Genomic DNA, 12,284 nt, shown 5'->3' with positions numbered 1-12,284 from the left:
TCCCCCACGCCCTCTGCCAGGCACCCGACGTGCAGCGATCTTGCCTGTTGTATGTCAGACACCTTGTGATGGGAACACAGTCAGCTAAACAGCAGCTGCCCAAACTAAAAAGCCTCTGCTACTGTGGATCACTGTTCTGTGTTTCAGTACAAACAGCAATCAATTAATTAACTGCCTACCATTAATTATTAATTGCAATTAATTACAATATTCCATATTCTGGGGGTTCTACAGGCAAAGCTCTCCGTTAATTTATCAATTTTAGTTTCAATTTATCAGTTTTGGAAACTGATTATTTTTTCATGCAGTGTGTTCAATACTCCCCACGTTCATACATCATCCTTCCTGCCAAGCTATTCTGCTGCTTTCTATAAATGAAGAACTGATGGGAAGAGAGCGGGTCCGGCAGCAAACGGGGCCCAGAGTTCAGAGACTTGGGGTCCCAGCCCTGTTTCAGCCACCCTGTGCCTGCAGGACTGGAGGCAAAGCTCTGTCACAGGTCCCTGCTCAAAAAGAGAGGCTCCAGACCTCATGGTGGTATGATAATTGAGGCTTTTTGAGCTGGTCTGGTACAAGGGGAATATAAGATGTAGCCAGAATGTCAAGTGTTTTCTGTGTTTTCCTGATGACCCTGATTCTCACTCACTTGCACCTTCTGCTGCCGCAACAGAAGAGGTGGTGTGTCAAAGGAGAAATATATCTTGCCCTTTTCTTTATACTGGTACAAAAGGCTGGCACAAGCTGCAAGTAGTGAAGAGTGATGTCCACTGGTTTTAAATCAAAGCCTAAATGTGTTCCTGTTCCCTTTCACTCAGCAGTTTCTATACTCCTTCCCCTTGCGCAACAGGATCTCCTGGACCAATGTGGCAGCCTTGTCTGGAGGAACAATAGCCTAAATGCTGGAACAGAAAGAGTTTTTCCATAACTGCAAAGCCAAGAACTATCCAAGACATTTCTCCTTTCTTTTCTTCCTTTTTTTTCTTTAAGTCCTAAAAAATTACCCTCATTTTCTTTTTTCCAGCTGGTAGCTTTCGATTTTATTGGGAAGGGAATTATCAGATCTCCATTCCTCTGCTTTCATCGCATGAGTTTCTCAAGTGTCTGAGCTCTAATGACAGCCCAAATGATTTCACAGAACTTAAAATTCAGAAGACATTATTTGGTTATCAAATCTGACTGTCGTCCTTTTCCTCCTCCCCTCTGTAAAGCACAAACCGTTAAATACTATATATTTACCCCTCAACTGAGCTCAGTAACTGGGGGCGACTACACTACTGCAGTTCACCAGAGATCAATTATCCATGTACCAAAAGAAGACGGAGGTACAGCAGTGTCAGGGCCTCTGCAATGGGAGAGAACTGACCGAGAGATGTTTTTCTAGCACAGACCATAGGCAAAGAGCACCCTCAAGGTAGGCAAAGCAGCTTTCTTCTGCCGAAAACTTCATTTCTTTACTACATGGTGGCATTTTGCATTTATCTCAAGTAGTCAGAAGATGATTTTGGGCATACATTATTACTTCAAAGCTGGAAGAAATTATTTTAACATTGGAAGGATTTTCTATGAAAAGAGGGATGACAGAAGATCTTGCAAGTGTTAAATGCAAATTACTAACTTGATGTGATGATAAATGGAACTGTCTTTGCACACTTATAGTGGCCACATAATGCAGTGGAGAACATCTGTACGCTGCATATGTGCATGCTTTGCTCGTCGCTTCCTGGCATTCCCCCAGCTAATATTTTGAAGTTGTCCATATTGACTGTTTTTATTTCCTTTTGATAGCAAATGTTCTGCTAGTAACAATACGGTTAATGGATAGGAAAGATTAGTTTCTGAGTAGTCGGGATAATGTAGCTTTTCACTTATCATGAAGCCATATTATTTTATAGACACACTATCTCAAGCTTTCTTTTATGTCCTCTGAATTTGTGTGCACAGCGTCCTAGAACACAACAGCAAACAAGCTCTCTACCAAACACATGGAAATCATTACCACGGGAAAATACCTAGAATAGTCTTGTAACTTTTTAATGAAGATTTACACTTTCTATATTTTTTCAAGGTTTTCTCTGAAGACTTTGGCAACTGCTGCAGAGACAAAACTGAAATCTATTAAATATGCAAGAAAGTACTAATGTAACATGAAGTTTGAATGACTAAAGTTATAATGTCAGAAAAATGTCATGAAAAACTGTTAGATTTCAAGAACAAACAGCAGTCTGTAATACATTTACCAACAAACAACAACGCAGTACAGCTCCACATCCAGTAATAGCAATGTTTGATGCAGTCTGAGACATTTAAATAAAACCTATAAAATAAAAATTGAACTGAACTAGAAAGAATGAAAATGACACATCCAAATTCCCTGAACTGTTGCAAAGCCTCCAGAAGCAGCTTCAGTGAATGTCAAACTTTGCTTAAAGTCTTTTTTTCACCACACTGAAATTTTTTCATCACTGTTGCTGTCAGGGGTAGCGGTGGTGGGAGAAGGTAACATGACGCTTCAGTAAGGGAGGGCACGGATCAAACTAGTGCCATATTCCTGATTTGCTCTGGGGGACACCCCAGCAATATACACTAGATGTCTCTGAACGCACTCAGGTGGACACCTCCTGAGCTTCAGACAACAGAGCTATGTAAGGAGTGGAAACAAATTCTTGATCTGCTGAGCTGCAGAAGCAACAGGTAGTCTCCAACCATGTTTCGAGCAGTTTGAAATAAGCAGCCCGTTAGCCACCATTGCCATTTTGAAACCCAGGCTTAGAAGACCTGCTCTGAACGCCATGAGATACAGTACCTCAAGCACTTCTGGTGCTTGGCTATGTTAGGACTCAGAGGTGAGCATGGGTGGGACTGAATGCTTCTACCATGACAGATTTTCCCACAGCAGACAAGGTTTGCCTGAGTCCTATTTCCACTCTGTGTATCAGTTCGTCAGCAAAGGAAATCTCCTGAACTCCTCCTCCCAAAGCACACAGTTACCACCTGGGAAACAGAGAAATAACCAGCTCTGTCTACTCTGCCCTGCCTACCAGGACAGTGGTGGCAGTGCCCAGGTTTCCGCACAAGGCTGCCCACAGAAAGCAAAGATGCTCACAAGGTGTACTGCACAAATCCTACGAGTGCCACTGCTGTTCTCTGCTACCTGCAGAGAACAACGCTGCAAAACATATACTCTGAGGTCCTTGGGAGAAGACGCTGTACCAACCACCAGGCCAGCGTGCCCGGAACGTGCTCCTCCTGCAATCATTTCCTTCCTCCCTCCCTCCCCAGGGAGGGAAGTTCAGCACTCAGCCCCTGGAGCTACAGGTTAAAGAACATCTGTTTAGCAATGTCACATGCAGCAAGGGCTGAGTGTAGAAGTAGAAGCATTTTAAACGTTATCTGCTCTTTCTGACTGTTGCCAAGAAGCTTTGAACCAACTCCCTTACCCCCCGCTCCTGTTCATCCCTCTCTGTTTGCTTGCCACAGGTGTTGCTGCTCGGCCCTTCCACAGGAGCATGGAGCTCACAGGCACTGCCTGCAGCGTTATTGGAGCATCCGCCAGCAAAGGTTACTTACACCTGCGAGCTGGGGAGATTCCCCAAACAAAGGGAAGCAGGGCTATCAATCGACACAGCAAACATGTTGGCAGCCTCAGGCTTTTGGGTATTTTCACAGAGAGTCAGGTAAAACAGGAAAAACCCAGGTTTTTTTAAAGTCATATATTAGGTCCTTAGAAATAATTTCCTACCTCGGGAGCCCTAGGCAGTCAGAGCAGGAGGCAGCACTGCCCAGTGTCTTTCCCAACAAATGGTCTGTTATCCTTCTCTATGTCTTTACTTGGCATCAGCAAAATCAGCTCCATTAACACAAGGTTACTCTTTGGAAATTTTTTGTCTTGATTAACTCCATTTATGTAATTTATTTTGGTCCTCTGATTCCCATTAGCAGGATCAATATTAATTTAAATCAGAACACTGTGTATTTTCTCTTGCTCCACTCATGCAAATCAGGTGCACTGCATTTCCCCTAATTGTATTGCTGACAAATTAACCTCAGTCGGGATTACCAAGATCAAGCGGGAAGAGTGACTGCAACCAGTTTTTCCTTTCTGTTTTTGGGAGGGATCAAGCAGTTAGCCCACAGCTAAACTTCTAAAGAACTCTATACATCAGACTTGGGAGCAAACATAGAATAAAAGTGGTCATTGCTTGAGAAAACAGATCATACCTGAGACAGATCCTTCCTCCCCAAAGAAGGCACTAGATGCTGTGGCAGTCATTCTGTGTGCAGGGATGAAGGACCTGCTCTCCTAGCCAAAGGCGTGGGTCTCTGGAGTCAAGGTGGGACTGCATGTGGAAGAGGGCACAAGCTGAGATAAAAAAACTGTGGCTTCCAGACAGGTAATAATTTAGACAGGAAGGCAGAAAATGTACTTATAAACCAAGGAGCAGGACAGTGAATCACCTGCACACCATGGTGGAGTAGGGGATAAACACCACATGAACAGTAACGCAAAAGATAGAGCGTGAGGCTGGAATAGCAGCAGAGTGCAGGGGAGGATCCTGGACAGCCTTACGGACACCACTCTGAGCAGACGTGGCTGTTAGGGATGTGGATGCTCAGGCAATCAAGGATGATTCCTAATAACACCCAGCAGCTGAGGGGTCATTAGCAGGTGGCCTGTGCTGGGTTACCATAATGCTGAGTGCTCAGTAACGTAAGCAATGAGCTAAAACTCCAATTAAATCTGATAAAGGGTCAAAGGCCGAAAGTATAACATCTCTAGCAGCCATTGTAGATAGCAGCTTGGGGACAAGGTGTTTTTGACTGGCTTTGGGAGTGATTTAGAGCCAGGGACTGTGCTTTAAAGGGGTCTATGATGTTTGTGTAGCTACTAGTTAAATAGTGTGCTGCTCAAAAGTCAGCTCTAGGGAGAAGTAGTAGTTTGGGAGTGGACACGGTTGTTAGCTAGTGCACAGCGAGGCTCTCACACCTGCACATGGCAAAGGCTGGTTTTGCCAGCAGCCCAGGTTAAGTTACAAGCTGAGGCAGACAACTGCTCATAGCAGCTCTGCACCCTGGGTTTCAGTGGGTCAGTGTCCTCACCACTCTAAAGGTCCCTGACACCTGCTTAGATGCCTACACTTTACTTGCATTTGGACTCACAAGTCACCTGGAATTAGTAAATGTCCCAGAGGAAGAGTTACACAGAGCTAACCCAAGTGAAGCAAGTCTTTTAATTCGTTTTTATAGCAGCTTTTATAGCAAAGTTGAGTGAAAGATGTAAAATGCAAGGCACAGTCTGTTCGTATCAGAATTCAGCATCACTATCATAAAATAAAGTGCTAAGTTCATTTCTTTCCCTGAGGAAAGCTAGGCTGTCTTGTTTAACTTCCCTATGAGCTTAAGCCCTCACCAGAATAATGCTATTGGCACCATCCTCCAGCAACACGGACACGGGGTGCGTTGTAGCCCACTGCAGTAGGTTACCACCCTTCACCTCACAGTGACTACTGCAGTCAAAAGCCATCTGCAAATTTTACCCTGGCTTGGGTTTCAGAGATGACTCATGACAAAGCACAGCGTCGGGAAGGCCCCCGCTGCAACACCAGCACTGCTGCTGGTGGAAGGACTGACAAGGGAAGCAGCACAGCTGCACAAGAAGCAGGACACCACCAGCTCGTCTCACCCCCCATTACTCCTGTCTGAAGCCGCGCAAGTCTGCTATCGCTCCCAGCTAGGGAGTCTCACCCTCTCAGCCTTTGGCACAAAGACTCTTAGCACTTAGGATGGCTGCTCTCACTCTCGGGCAATGACCAAACGGCGCCAAAACAAATTAGCTTCATGTTCTAGAAAACAGTGAGTTTGTTCTCGAGGTCACTAGAAAGCATGGGTTAGGCTCCATCGCTGAAGTACAGCTGCCTTTGGGGCCCAGAGGCAGACCACGCGGTCAGAGGGTGAGGCGCACCATCTCACCTGCTGCTGGCCACCAGGTGAAACATGCCCTCCTATTTTCTGTTCTCCAGCATATGAGCAAATACCAGGCACGGCAGGGCTGACATCCAGCCCAGGCACACCCGCGAGGAGACACGTGAAGGCTGTGGTGATCAGAGATGCGCAGGTGCGGGGGCCACGCTGCCTCTGGTGGGTGCACCTGGGGAGGCGCGAGGCTATGAGCTTAGATCAGTGCTTTCAGATAAAACTTAACTATTACTCCAATCCAGAAAGACCTTCTTTCTAATTCATTTAAAATTCACTGCTTGAGAGAATTGCTTGATGTAACAGGTGAGTGATTGGCACTCACAGCGTCAGCTAAGTCTCTCCTAGTCACTTATTTATACTCCACCCAGGAAAACGATCTCTGAATACTACTGTAATAGAAGCAGTTAGTAACATTATTAATACAATTATTAGTATTATTAACTTGTGCAGTCACTGTAATTAATGATCACTGAAGCCTGATGCTGAGCGCTTTTGAAAACCAGTGTTTCCACCGTGCATCGCAATGGTACGCCTCTTGCAGCTTACAATGCTGCAGAAAATGAGCTCCACAGCTCAGCAGCTCGCTGCTTAGTCGCTTCTTCTACCTTTTCTTGGCAGCCTCAACTGTGCCAATGATTTCAACTGCCAGATCTAAGTTGGTCTTCCGCAAGTTGTATAGCTATAGAGCAAATATTTCCAACCATGTACCACTTCACTGAATTCCGTGGCATTTCCTGCATTAGAATTAAATGATCTTTCCTCAACTCCAGGCTCCCTGATAAAACTTCCCACCACTTTGTAAATCTGGGCCCTTACTTTTCTTCTCTCCCCCCAGGAGAATTATGGGTTTTCTTCATTTGATGGCAAGTGAAGAGAAAAAAGAAGTGAAAAGGGGAAGAGAGAGACTATATTTTTTCCTCTTTATGTAGTATTTTTTTTTTGCACAGAAAACTCTTTGTGAAAAAAAGTCATCTATCTGATCAGGTAATGATAAACACAAAGATCTCCCCATGAAATTGCTTTGTCCAGAGGAACAAGGCAAAGCAACACAACCTTCCTCAATCCAACAAGTCCCACCACCTTGTGCCCTCCTCTGCCGCCTCCTCCTCCTCCTCCGAACGTGCCCCGGGATGCACCAGCCCTCCCAGTGACAGGCGTTTCGCCCACAGCCGTTCCCCTTTCCAATGCTCTCCCCTTCAAGTTTGCTTTCCAAAATTGTGCACTGTAGGGAAGAAGGATGAGTAAGGAGCATATCTTAACCTTCAGTTATAAACCATGGCTATGATATAGCTGTACTACCATTTCTATTATCATCAAATATGTTTTGATTCAATGTCTATTCCATTACAAAGGAATAAGCTAACAGTGACTCATGGACACCCGCGGCAGTCACTACATTGCTAATGTTTAGTCACCAAACCTTCTCTCAAGAATAACACATCAAAAGCAGATGGGGGAATGTGATCCGAATGGAGAATGCCACGTGCCCAGTCTTGAGAGCTCTGATCTGAACAACGCTGACAGATACGGAGACTGCCGTGTGCAAGAGCGAAGCAACGTTTCCCACAGGTAATCATCAGGACAACTTCAGGGTGACCTGAGGGACACCATCTGCTGCCCTGTGCTTTAGGGGAGGACCAGGGAGAAGCCTGGGGAATAGGAGTTTGTAAACCCATCACTGACAATCAGGACTTAAAGCAGTAAGTATGTTTTGTAGGGGTCAGCTAAACGGATTCGTAAGAGTGACTATGCCTGACAAGTTGATAGAAAGCAATCTGTACATTTTGAAAGCTCGGTGACAAAAGAATTATGGGAGGGAATTAACATTTAGCGTGGCAACAGGGAACACAGGCTGTCTGTAGGGACAAAAGTATCTGATAGAGGGTGTAACATGAAACACTGGTAAAGCCAAGATCAGAATCTGTTTAATTTTCTATGCATGATTAAATTATATTAACAAAACACAAACAGGAAAGCCTTCAAATGCAGAAAGAGGATTTAGCTACGTTTACTTTTCATGGAAGCTGGGAGACAGACTTTCTGTGCGGTTCTGAAGGCCTTTATTAACGTGAGATACATGAAGTCCAACATACTGAGACACTGAACCAACAAGAGCTTTTGCTATTCTAGACTTGCTTTTGTAAGTAATGAGGGCATGACAGAAGATTTGACTGTGAATAATAAATTGGCATTGAGTAACAAGAAGTTGATTCTGTTTAAATTAAATGGAAAGATAAATAAAAACAAGCTTGTAAGGACAATCTTTGATATTTTAAAGAACCTAGAAGCCATCTGGGCAAACGTTTTCAGGGTCTGTGGGGCCATGATGGTCTGGAAGTTCTTGAATTCGGGAGGGTGAAATTCCCAAAAGCTTTTGTCACAGGTGTGAGAAAAAAAACTATGGAGTGCTCCAAGTCTGGATGCATAATCACTGCAAAAAGCATATCATAAGTAAATGGAGAATGCACAAAGAATGGGGAAAAGGTATGATCGGCAAAGAAATCGCACTCAGAGGCTAGGAGATAGGGGTACGGTGAGGATTCTCACAAATCAGTCTGAATTACATCTTGAAAGGGACGTAAAACCAAATAGCTACAGGCCCTTCAGCAGTGTAGCCATATAATCATGAGACAATAAAAAAGTGGAGCAGCTAAGCAGTGAGGATGAAGTAAAAAAAAAAAAAAAAAGCTATAATTACAACTCAAATCTAAATGAATACTTTAAATCAGTTTTCAGTCCCTCTCCCCTTCTAGTCCTCTACTCCTGTTTTATAGACCCTACGCAGCTTTGGAAATCTCAGCCAACTGATACATTACTAGTACAGTATTCATATAGTGCTCCTAGCTGGCAGCAAGAAATAAAGTAAAACTGTGGCGCCTAGGAGCATCAGTGCCCCTGCTCTGAGCTGAGCTGTGGCTGCTCTGCCCCAAAGCTGCCGAGGGTGTGACGGGCAGGCAGGCTGAGCGTGGACAAGGGCAGGCTGTCCCCAGGACACAGGTTTTGGAAGTCTTCGTTTCGAACTAAGAACAGGGGAAGGACATGCACGTTTAGACTTTTCCTGAATTACACGTTGTTTAAGTACGTTGTTAAACAAGGAATGCTTTCTCTTTTAGGACTGCATCTGACTGATTTGGAGAAAGCATTTTTTTCCAATACATGTTTTAGCTACGGCAAGTTGTCATCCTATTGTCTGATGGGTAACTACACTAAATTGTAGTAAAAATAAGTCATAAAATAACTGCTGAGAAGAGATCTACAACAATCCAGAGTTTTTCAGGGCAGCTCGTCTGCCCTATCTCAGGAAAGCTCACAGAAACTGAAAATAAACTTGAAGGCAGGCTGTTTTGTACAAAGGAAGGCTCCAGACCGTTAGCCGGCGCAGTTACAACCAGAAATGGGGCAATGGTGGAAAGGAAGAGCAGACACACTCTGGGCTTGTTCCTCTCACACAGAGACTTCTCTAGCACAGCAGAGCGGAACTGGTCCTGGCCAGCACCTTTACCTAAGCTTACAGGATTTATCTAACCAGCCAAAGACAGTTTTTCACAGAGCTCACTCATCTCCAGTACACACATTTCCCACTAATGCCCTTACATGACTACATTTACCATTAGAGCCAGAGCTCCCGCTCTAGCTCACCAAACCTTGAACCTCTCCTGCTTTCATTGCACTTCTTCCCACAACCAGGAACAAAAGGAGGACAAATATTTTGCAGAGCTCTCCGTTTACCGTTACTGCTTTTTGGTAGCAGCCTCCTTTAACGTTAGAACACTTTACAGAAGAGCATGGCCAGGCTGTGAACTGGAGCATCACTCCAACTACCTCGTCTAGACAGTTTGAAGAGGTTTGCTTTCCATGTTCACACAATCCCCTTCTCCCAGGTCTGCTTCCAGACCAAGGTCTTTCAGCCTGCAAAGGCCATATGTATTTAAGTGCCTAAACATGTAATTGATTAACATGCATCTCAAAGGATTTTCCTAAGTTCTTCGGCTGAGTGCCTAATTCCCATGGGAACTGTGTGCTGACTTTTCATATGTGCCTTTAGGAAGCTATCAGAAATTTCGCTTTATCTTTATAAGCTTCAATTCCTTTTTGAACCCAGATCTTTATCTTCCCCCAGTCTTGACAAATTCCCCCTCTTTTCTTACTTGATTGAGCACTTTTTGCAGGTGCTCAGTTTTAGCACAACAAGGGAAGAAGGATTTCGAGACTGTGGTTTCCTCCACTCCTGTATTACAAAACCCACGGTCCCTTCATGTTTGCCTGCAGAAGTACAGAGACACTGGCAGCTCTGCCTGGAACCTAAAGGCAGAAGAGCCAGTTACATGTGATAAACTGCTGCAAAAGGCATGGCAGAGTTCAAGTGTTTAGTTGTTCTGATGTCTCGTGAAGCTATCAGATGGGCCAGGTACCAACTCCAAGATGTGGATACTGGAGACTGATTTAAGGCAGTGAAACCAGACAAAGCAGAAGAAAAATTCACTTTCTGGCTATGTACTGCTGGAACTTAGCAGCCTAGAAAGGATAAATTTTAAAGCGTGCCAATCCCTTTGTATATGCCAGTAACAGCTTTGTTACATCTGTAATAAAATACCCATTTGTCCATGGCTGCAGGACACCGTGCTCCTGCAGATCTCGCTCTTGCCCTCAGCCCTGCAATACCGTGACAGATTGCGCCAGTGCTCCTGGCCCTTTCCAGCACAAAGGCAGCTGCAGCTTTTTGCTTCACAGACTGATTCAGCCAAAGCACAACTGCTGATGCTCAGAAGGTAGGCAGGTATGACAATATGCAGAGAGGTCAAGCTGTGTACGAATCTTGCTTAGTCACCTACAAATCAGTTTAGCATAACCACCTACCTCTCCTGCATTCAGTATCTTAAAGGATTTCTCTGACCTCCAGTCCCACAGTGAGCTCCCTGGTCTTCAGGTGGGAAGGGAGAGACTGTGTCCCCTTTGGCTTCCCTCTGCTCTCCCGTTCACTTTGCTGTTCAAGAAGAAAAAGAGTGAAAAACCCTGCTGCTTCAGGATTCAGCTTATGTTGCCCTTCTCAAAGTCATCGATAAGTCAGAAAAAAGGATAGAAAGGATTTGGGCCACAATTTCTCTTTCTTATCACCCAGAGTTTCCAACTATCAAGGTCTCTTTTACTGCACAATTCTGAATAAGCGCTGAAGTAGTGACCTGACTGAGCAGTCCTCCGTGGTTCCCGTGGCTCCCTTGGCTCCTCTTCCTTTGATTCATTTTAATGAAGTATACAGAGTCTGAAACATAAATTGCAACCTTAATTCTTTGGCTAATCCCATGATCAGATTAAAATCTTGGCTTCAAATACACTCAGCCCTTTTGGAATATGGCATTTATGTCTGGATCAATCGCAAATTATGAAAAACTCCCTAAAGCTTTATGCATGTGGGATTTTTGCCCCTTTCCTTAAATAATGAACTGCAACAGTCAGAAGTCTAAATGAGCTAAGGTGACATCCTTTTAGAGTAAAAAAAAAAAAAAACAAAAAAACCACACACTCAGCCCTCTCCCTCTTAGAACCTCCCATCATTTTTCACTAGTCTTTCATGACTCTATCAGCCAAATTATATCCATTTTTCCCTTACACACTGAAGATCTCCAGTAATTACATGAAACACATTAGATATGAAAGGCTATATTTACCCATGTGACACATGAGGCCAAAAAACCCTGTTACAAGAACTTTGAATTAAGCGTTTACATGGCACAGCACGTGTCTGAACCAGTCCCAAAAGACACAGGAATACGTAGACTCCAGTTTTTAAACCTCAGACTGTTTTTCTGAAGCTTTTGCTTTTCTCTTAGTACTCAGACTGACCATTCAACTTTTAGAGATCTATCTGAAACGAGGTGTGAAGAAAAATATCCTGGAAAAACTCTTCTTCATCTGTGTGCTGTTATTAGCCCCTCATGCAGTGGGCACGCTGTCACCTTTTCTTCCTATTGGTGTCACTGAAGTTCTCAGTTAAGAATAAAACCACTCCCCATCTCTTCAAAAAGTCCTTGCACAGCCATGCAGAAACCCCCCTATGTTGGTTTACAAGCTAAGAACCATTTTACCTCTGGTTGGTTATTGACTTCGGCTAACAAGTTTCTTTTCAAGGTTTGTTTTTTTGTAGGAAATATTCCCTTCAGTTATTAGTATACAAGATAGCTTTTAAAAACAGTGTCCTTCTGCCCTTTTGAAGGAGTGACATAGTTTTAAGAATAAATTTATCAACTCGGCAGACAGAAAATCTGATTTCTCTCTAGGATACCTATATTAGTTTGTGATATAATCAAGATTTA

This window comes from Platalea leucorodia (assembly GCF_965183815.1).
Source record: "Platalea leucorodia genome assembly, chromosome: 5".
Classification (NCBI taxonomy): Eukaryota; Metazoa; Chordata; class Aves; order Pelecaniformes; family Threskiornithidae; genus Platalea; species Platalea leucorodia.
The sequence above is the reverse complement of the archived record's forward strand: the minus strand, read 5'-3'. Positions refer to the sequence as shown.